The sequence below is a fragment of the Panthera uncia genome (genome assembly GCF_023721935.1).
Source record: "Panthera uncia isolate 11264 chromosome B3 unlocalized genomic scaffold, Puncia_PCG_1.0 HiC_scaffold_1, whole genome shotgun sequence".
NCBI lineage: Eukaryota > Metazoa > Chordata > Mammalia > Carnivora > Felidae > Panthera > Panthera uncia.
The window spans coordinates 93,569,132-93,579,251 of record NW_026057582.1 but is presented as its reverse complement, the minus strand read 5'-3'; positions in this window follow the sequence as shown (position 1 = coordinate 93,579,251).

The following is a 10,120-nucleotide window of genomic DNA, read 5'->3' as shown; positions in this document are numbered from 1 at the left end:
TTACAACATTGTCAGCTAATTGCACTAATTCACATTCCCATGAGAGGTACGTTCTACAAACGTCAGAAGCAAAGAGGAAAAAGTTTCAATAAGAGGAAGATAGTCTAAAGTGGGGAGGATGGCAGAGCAGTAAGAAGGGTGGGACTCAAAGAAAGGCCTGTAGATTTAATGAAAATTTGTATACCTGGTCACTTAAGCAGTAGTTTCAGTAGAAAAGGTATGGGTGGGCATGCGGCTGAGGAATAGAAAAGCAATGATAAACAACTAAAGAGGAATTAGTGGTAAGGGTGTGGTTCTTTTGAGAGATTTCTGAGGCACATGAAAGAAGGTACCGTTTTTGGATTTGTTTTTAAATGTAAGAATGGTTTGAGTTTGATTACAGGCAAAACAAAAAGTAAGGAAGAAAGACCAAAGATGTAGAAGAGGCAAAAAGGCAAGAAGTAGGATGGAGAGCATGGGTGAAGAGCTCAGCCTTAGCATGTCTTTCAAAGAGTCAGAATGAATGACTAAAGTTCAGGTGGGGAAAGGGACACTAGAGGAGAGTGCTCCCCAAGTGACCTTACTCCCATTCATAAGACATGGTTGTGAGGTCACTTCCTGGAGGCGATGAGAGAAGAGGATGGAAGTTTGAGACCCAAAAGGGCCTTTATAACTTTGTAAAACGCATATATGTACATTAATACAGATCAGAAAGGACCTCGAAATTTAAAAGTGGTTTCACTGGGATCATTGCTTAAATTCTTTTGTAAGAGAACCAAAGGGAGCAGATGGTCTCAAGCAGGGCATCAATCATAGGGTAAAAATATGGAAAAGAATGATAGAAGCCAAACTTGGTTCTAAATTGTTACTAAATTTCTGTTCCTTTCAGGTTTTTTTTTTTTTTAACTAAAGTTCTCTTGTATGTCATTCTTAAGGTTAGTATAAAAGGGACATCGTGAAAAGCTAAGAATCACAATATAGACCTCTACAGGCAAGTTTAGCTTCCCAGAGGGAAAACTAACTGAAACATTCAGTTTTGTGTTTTTTCCTGGTAGTTGGCTCCATACCTCTCAAAAGTACGTTCATATCACTGTTTCTTGATTGCTTAATTTTAGACATAAATTAATGGTTTTCAAGACTGATGAGGATTTAGTTTACATCACTTCCCTCCCTCCCAACCTCCTTCAAGGATTATAATATTACTACTCTGGATTCTTTTTATAGACTTCCTTTACAGTGTCTAATATTATTTTTTCACCTTTATTTCTTATTGGCTGTCAACAGTAATTCTTGCCTCTCTGGTAGGTAAAATGACAATATTAATTTCCTGTCTTTACTTTTGACTCTCCCCCCACCCTCAACTTTTGTCTCTATTCTTACAGTTACATTATCGAAGTTGGTAACATTTGCATTCTATTTTATAACTATTATTCACAGTTACCTCAGCTTTATCAGTTGATACAGTTCACTGTAGATCACAGTTTATACTGTGATCACATTTTCTTACATAGTATTTTGGTTTTTGGTGTTTAATTATTTTTTCCCCTTGTACTTTTGGCCTCTATCATAACCACAGTTATTTTACTGTCTTTCATTATATTAAGTATTCTCTAAGTCTTCCTTTTGTTCCAGGAAACTTCTTTGCTTCAATCTGAACTCATTGCTTTCTAATTCTTATATACAGCTCTCATCTTGGGACTTAGCTGCTCTCCTGAACTGAATCCATTATTTTCTAGATTCCATATATGGCAACTATTGCTTTTCGCCTGTGTCTTAGGTCAGGTTCCCTAGAAGAAATGGAAGTTCTTTATCTTAAACTTTGCGCATAGTATATACATCATAAATATCTTTCCGCAGTCTGTGGCTTGTCTTAGTTGGTATTATCTGTTGATACATTCCTAGTTGTATTTCAGAACTTAATTCAAGCATACTTTTGTAAGAACTGAATGTTCACCTCCCCCACATCATGATAATTGTTCCATCCTCTGAGACACAATAACCATCTCCACATAACACTGTTTTAACACTTAATCACAGAGCATTCTAGTTGCCTCCATTCAGTTATTCTCCCTTGCAGGAAAATATCTTATCAGTTTGCTCCAGTACTTACTTAGCCCAGGCTTCGTAAGTGCCCAGTATTTTCTGAAAGAAAGCATACCCTTGAATTTTAGCCATTCCCATTAACTGCTGCTATTCCAGTCTATACTGGTCAAGGTTCTCAATCACAAAACATTGTCTCCTTTAAGCCGAAAAGGATTTATCAGAAAATACATCAGTTACAAAATTGTTGGAAAGGCTAGAGAAACAGTCTTGCAATAACGCCAAGAAACATGCATGTTACAGCAACGGCCTGATAGGCAAAGTGCTGCTGCTGCTTCCGCCGCCACAACCAAACACTTAAAGCCGAGAGTCCAACTTGGATGTAACCACTGTTGTCCCCAGAACTGGACCACTTCTGCTGCTACCTTCCTTTGCAAATGGAAGTTCTGGGAAGAGTCTGTTTTCTGATATCTGCTCCCTCCCATATCCTAAACCGTGCAGATGGATCTGATCTTTGTGGACTAGGTCATACAACTACATCTGAGCTGCAAGAGACGTGGGGGATTTGCGTCCTGGTTTTTCTATCAGGAGGCAAGACTAATGTAGAAATTTCCCCAAAACACAGAAAAGATGACAGGCAAACGAATAGGACAGATGCTGTTATACCTGTGATGCCTTTTCAACACACCACTGCAGTATTGTCTTCCTTAGTGTATGAGAACTTCAGGGAATTCAGTTATTCCCTTACTCATTTCAATTTGACATGCCTCACTCAAAGAGCCTTAGTCTGACTTTGGCTCAGGTCATGATCTCATGGTTCATGACTTCAAGCCCTGCGTTGGGCTCATTAACTGTCAGCGCAGAGCCCCACTTTGGATCCTCTCTGACCCTCCGTCACTTCAGATTCTCAGACCCACCCCTGGTCCCCCACTCACGTTCTCTCAGAAATAAATAAGAAACATTAAGAGAAGAAAGAAGAAAAAGGCTTAAACTATACAGACAGGTGGTATAGCCAAATAAGTATATTTTTACAGTCCTAATCTTTGAGCTATTCATCCCTTCTGGCTGATCCCTCATTTCATTTTGTTCCTCTTCCAGAATGCTCTTTCAGAAGTCACTCGATTCTTTGTTAGATTTCCACTGAATCCTACAACAGCATAGGCCTGGGCAGTCCAGGGCAGGGACTGAGTAGGTGGGGGAAGAGAAGACTGAAAATTTGATAATGATCTCTTATGTAGTACAGTCCACTTTCCAGTACACTTTCTCATTTATTTCATTTGAACCCTTCAATATACATCTAAGTTGCTGATTAAAAGAAGACAGGCTCAGGTTCCTCACTATTGGAGTTTACAGATAAGCCAGGGGAGGAGGCCAGAATGATCTACGTAGTAATGGTCTGAAATTAGAGATATCAGTATGAATTCATGGACAGCTTAATATAAATATAGGCTGCTACATATGGAAATGAGTATAGATATCTCTACATACATGTCAGTATACACTATGTTCTTGCTCTGTGACTGACAGATCCAAGAAGCAACAATACCCCAGTAACAATGAGTCCCAGATCTTTGTTTCTAATACCATTCCCCAGTGAAAGGAACCAGAGTTCCTCAGAGAAATGTCTGATTCTAGGACTGGAGAGGAAATATATAAGATGAATCTATAGTATCTTGTAGTGCTAGAAAGTAAGGAAGTACTTTAAAACACAAAGAAAAAAAAAAAAACAAAAAAACCCCACACACAATAATGCAGGTGTGTGTCAAAGGGATGGACACAGGAACCAATGCAAAACTCCCAGTGGCCAAAGCTTGAACGATTTGAGCAACAAAATTAAGTAGTATGAGATTATAACCCAGAGTATAAATATCCATGAATCCATACTGATATAAATAAATGATTGAATAAATGAGTAAGATGATACAAATTACCCATGGAAAAGAATTCCAAATTTATGTAAGTACTCTGTCCTCAAGGAGGTGGGGGCATAACTCCCCACTCTTGAAGCATGGCCTATATAGAGGGATTTCATTCAAGAGTACAGAAAGGGGTCTGTGTGTTAGTTTGCTAGGGCTGTCATAACAAAGTACCACAGTCTGGATGGCCTAAACAACATTTATTTTTTCACAGTTCCGGAGGCTGGAAGTCCAAAATCAAGGTATTAGCAAGTGTGGTTTCTTCTGGGGCCTTTCTCCTTGGCTTGCAGTTGTGTCTCTCCCTGTGTCTTCACATGGTCGTCTCTGCACATGTTTGTGCACTAATTTCCTCTTCTAAAGACATCAATCATTGGATGAAGGCCCAAATGACCTCATTTTAAATTAATTGCCACTTTAAAGACACTCTCAAGATACAGTCACATTGTGAGTTACTGAGGGTTAGAACTGAAAATAAGGATTTTGAGGAGATACAATTCAGCCTGTAACAGGGAAAATAGTAACTTTACAATGGAAACACTTGGCAAACACTACCTGAGCCAGATGGTCTAGGTCAATATCAATAGTAATATCATGTTGATAGTATGGCCCTTGATTTGATGTGATGAAATGGCACTCTCCCTCACACACACACGAAAAAAAGCCCAGTCTAAGCAAGACAAATCCCAACTGAGGAATGTTCTACAACATACTTGACCTTACTACCCAAAACTGTCATCAAAAACAAGGGAAGAACTGTCATCCAAGAAGATCCACATGAGATGATTAAATGTAATCTAGGATCCTGGAACAGAAAAGGAAATGAGGTAAAAACTAAGGAAATTTGAATAAAGTGTGGACTTTAATTAATGATAATATGTCAGTATTAATTCATTGATTGTAACAAATATACTATACTAAGATAATAATAAGGTAAAATGGTTGCAGTGTGTCTTAATCTATTCAAGCTACTATAACAAAATACCATAGACTGGATGGCTTAACAACAGAAATTTCTCACAATTCTGGAGGCTGGGAAGCCCAAGATCAAGGTGCTGACACCTTGGTGTCTGGTGAAGGTTGGCTTCCTCAAGGATGGGTGTCTTTTCACAGTATCTTCACATGGTAGAAGGGGTGAGGGATCTTTCTGGGGTCTCTTTTATAAGGGCACTAATGCCATTCATGAAGGCTCCACCCTTATTACCTAATCACCTTCCAAAGCCCACACTTCCTACTACCATCACTTTGGGGGGTAGGATTTCAATATATGAATTAGGCAGGGGTAAGGATGGGAGGGTGGCAGAGGTATAAACATTCAATTCATTGCCCAGGTGTGTGACAACTTTGTATTATTTTTGCAATTTTTTCTATAAATATAAAACATAAACTAAAAGTTTATTTAGGGGCACCTGAGTGGCTCAGTTGGTTAAGCATCTGACTTTGACTCAGGTCATGACCTCGTGTTTTGTGAGTTGGAGCCCTGCATCGGGCTCTGGGCTAACCTCTCAGAGCCTGCTTGGGATTCTCTCTCTCCTTGTTTCTGTCCCTCCCCTGCCTAGTGTTCTCTCTCTCTCTCTGTCTCTCCAACCCCCTTCAAAAATAAATAAACTTTTAAGAAGTGTGTTTAAAGAAAAAAACAAAAGAAGGCTCACATGGGCTAGGTGGCTTAGTCCCACATTAGAACTAGGACTAGAATCAAGGTCATTTTAATCTAAGTCATTTTGACTACTGAGGATCTTCCATCACTACCACATGGAAAGTAGGTGTACTTAAAATCAAGTAATTCACGAAGATCAGGGCAGTATAAAGCAGGTGAATGCTATGGATACGAGTAGAAAGCATTTCAAGATCCAGAACATCAGCTGATGGGGGAATCTGGTACCAAAGAACCAGGCATAGAGATGCAGAGGCTGGTCAAATAGCTGGTGGTCAGGGCGCAGGGAGAAGACTGGGAACAAAGGGCCAGAGATCACACAGATATTTTAGGACACATAAGATTAGAATCTAGAATTAGAATAATAGGTACTGAGACTAAAAATAATTGCACCTTTTGAGTTAAGTACTATACTTTTAATCCTCCTTGCCTTGGGAGTCTTAAAGTGTGCCTAGGCCTAAATTCAGGTGGGAGGGAGCTAGAAAAACTGGCTGGGGTTGGAGAATCGAAGGGGTGGGGAGCTAGTAGTTCCTGATGCCTGCCTTCCATCTTTCAAAAGTCTTCTAGGTCTTACTCTATTCTTAATTTTGGCTTTGCTTCATAGCCTAGTTTCCTTATACTATTCTTTTATATATCCTTTGATAATAAAAGACCTCTCATACATATCATTATTTGGATCTTCCAGTGAACTATTTGGGGTTCTTTCCCACCCATTCAAATGTCACCCGTGCCTTAGGGTTTAGTCCTCTGAAACACTAAATATTAGGATATATAAATGCCAACTAATTAACCAGTAACACAGTGTTTTGCCTCTGCTTCTAGAATAGGCTAATCTTACAGAATCAAAATTACTACTTTTTTAAAAAATGTATTTATTTAGTTTGAGAGAGAGAGAGAGTGCTTGAACAAGGGAGTGGCAGAAAGAGACAGAATCCCAAGGAGGCTTTGCACCACCAGTGTAGAGCCCTATGTGGAGCTCAAACTCATGAACTATGAGATCATGACCTGAACCAAAACTAGGAATCAGATGCTTAACCGTTGAACCACCCAGGCACCCCTAGAATTACTACTTTCTATGATCATGCAGCATGGACTGCCCCTTCCCCAGCTACTCATTATAGTGAGCTCCCCCAGGTCAAATGCCATATTTCATTAATTTCTGTCTTTATTATTTTAAGTGCTGGCACATAATAGGCCCTCCATCAAATTATTTTTTTTCAATTTGAATAAAGCAATGACCACCCTACTAAATTGCTAGCCTCCCACATTCTGTTTTCTGTTTAGTTTTTCTCCATTGTACACAGCTATGGGTTGAATTGTGTGTCCCCTCCCCACCTCTAAAAGATGCTCAAGTCCTTTCTACTCCTAGTCCTTGTGAATGAGACCTTATTGGAAATAGGGTCCTTGTAAATAATCATGTTAAGATGAGGTCATTAGGCTGGGCCCTAATCCAACATGACTGTGGCCTTATAAAAATGTGAAATTTAGACACAGACACACATGCACACGGGGAGAATGCCATGTAAAGATGAAGACTGAGATTGGGGTGAGCAGCAGAATCCAATGAATGTCAAAGACTGTAAGCAAACCACTAGGATATAGGAGAGAGGCCTGGAACAGTCTCTCTCCCAGCTTCTGGAAGGAACCAACTCTGCCAACACTTAGATCGAAGACTTCTAGCCTCCAGATCATACAGCACATTACAGTTTAAGCCATGCTGTTTGTGGGGCTTTATTACTGCAATCTCAGCAAATGAATACTTGTCGTCTTTCCCTTCTACCTTTATCATTGTCTCCCTGATTAGAATATAAGCTCCTTGAGGTCAGAGATTTTATCTGTGTTGTTCACTCACAAGTGAACATGTAAAACAGTGTCTGGCACATAATAGCTCTCAATATTTGTTGCAAAAAGTAATACAAATGTTTTGGAAGAGAGGGATTTTTCACATTAACTTGGGCATTGTTTTTATTTGAGACAAACTACATGAAAATGTTCCCAATTATAAAGTGATAATTGAGAACTTCATTAACTTCAAATATACAATAACATCTGGCAACTCTTTGGGAGGGAGGAATCCTAAATCCTGGAAAGTTGTAACTATTGCTAGTTTCCATACTTCACTAATGACAAAGTGCTTGGAACTGTGAATATATGTGATTAAAGTAAGGGAGGTCAGCCATCTGGGTTTCCTTGTTGCTTCTTTTGGCTTTTAAGCCTACTCTTTTTCTGAATGAGGTAAAGTCAAGTCAAGGGTAGAGAATCCTTCTCCTCTTCCTCATCTCCACTACCTTCCTCTTACTGTGGCCCCCAAAATTTGGGTGGTTGAATGCATGTGTTCAGGAATTAGAAGACAATAATTCTAGTTTTTTGTCTCTCTGTCAAAAAAAAAAAAAAAAAAAGACTCATCTATGAGACCCTTTTTAAAGCTTTTTCTCAATATAGGGGAAGAAAAAGTTTTCCTCAACCCTTTTGGGGTCCCTAGCTGTGTATAAAAATTAAACTGACAAAGACCGATTAAGAGGAGAAGTGACATATATATTTATGTTGTTTTCTGTGACACAGGAGCATTGACCCAAAGAAATGGCAAAACCTATTTGCTTTTACAGTAGGTTGAACAAAGAGAAGCAATTGTGGAAAAGTGACTAAACTCTGTGGGGAGGCGAATGGTAGGTAAGAATTACTTTAACAAAGGTTTGTTGGTGCAGAATTCTCTTGGTCTCAGCTTCTCCTTGATGATAAGAATGTTACTTTCCTTCTGGTATAGGGAGGACATCTTTCATATAGGAATTTCATGTCCTTCTTTTGAGAAAAAGAATGTTTTTCTTGTATTTGCTGTTTTTCACGCGCTCCGAACTCAAAATAGTTGGTATGCCAAAGCAGCATACCCTGGGGTGTATGCTGTAAACTCCTTCATCAACATTTCTCAACAGTCCTGAGAGGTAAGTATTATCCGAGGATGAGGAAACAGAGTGGTTACCACCTTACACAAGGCATGACGAATTTATAAGGGGTAGAATTCAAGCCTCCTAAATCTCAATCCAGTGCCCTTCCTGTTGTACTGGTCATAGCTACACATTTTCCCTTTTTGTGTCTGGACAAACAAAGGGTGGGACCCCAAAACATGAAAGAGATGTGATTTTAGAATTGGAAGGCACAGAGAATTCTGTGGGTCTTTGGATCCTGTAGCCATTACCTATGGCATCTCTGAGGGGATTGTAAACAGTGAGTAAGGGAAAGACAAGCTTGAATTCCAGGGAGTGAGGACTGGCCCTAAGCCCTCCCCCCACATATCAATGGTCTTTCTTCACATACACATGCAGGATACACACCGGGGCCAGCCTTGAGACATGGTCTTGATAGAACCCATCTCAGATTGCCAGGACAGGCATTTCAGAATTCAAAGAAATAAGATGAGAATAATAAGAGGCTGGGATTAAAAAAATATGGAGATTAGTCAGCCAGGAATGAAAGTGGGGGAGTAGAGCAGGTAGAAGGTGAAGACAGTATGGGCACAGGGGGTTGGGGGTGGGGAAAGACCACATTCTTGTGCTTGATGTGCAAGAATAACAGTGAGCAGATTGAATGGCACTCCTGAGACTCCTTTGACCTTTTGATACAGAGTTAATTTGCAGTATGGACTTTGTACAAAAGCCCCTGCAATCTTCAGGTGGCATCCGGATAGCTTCTGGTGGCACCATGGAACGGATAATCACCAGGGGCAACAGGACTGGGTCGGAAAGGCAGTGGCACCTTGGCAAACACATAGACTTAGCAGAGGTAGGCACCTGGGCTGCCCCCCTGGGGGCATCTTGTTTCAAGAAACGATGCCCGGGCTGATGCCCAAGTGTTAGGGTGATTTTGGTGATCATCTATCCCAGATTACTGGTCCTCACTGTCCAGCTCCCAGTTCGCTGCTCCTAAGAGGATCTTCTGTGAGTTCTAGGTTGTTCTGTGGACTTCGAAGAAGCCTCCTCCCAAATCGTTTCTCTAAAATTGCCTGGAAGGATAGGAAAAGCATCTGGAGACTCCTAGTCGTTTACCTGGACACACGCAGTGACACCAGCTATCGCCGCCCCTCTCGGTGGCTGGGCCATTCTGCACCGCCCAGGGCTCGCTGTAGGGGAGAAGGATGTCCGGGGGGCCACGCGCCCCCGGGGCAGGTGTGCCGCGAAAGAGTGGCCGGGGCGGGCTTCCGGGCCTCGGCGGCGCTGGCTAGCAGGGCAAGGATGCTCGGAGCCGGCAGCCGAGGGGAGGCAGCGTGAGCGGGAGAGAGCCCTGAGCAGCCGCTGTGGCAGCGCCGGAGCGCAGCCTCCTCCCGCTCCCACAATGCACAGGGCGGCGGCGGCAGCGGCGGCAGCGGCAGCATCACCGGCCGCCCAGGGGGCTGCGGCTGCGACCCCGAGGACCCCGGGCACGCGGAGCGCTCGCGCCTGCTCGCGGCGAGCCCGGGAGTGATGGCGAGGTCTCCGCGGGCCGCCCGCGCCTGAGGCGCCCCGCCCCGCCCCGCCCGCCGCTGCCCGCCCCGCCCGGCCCC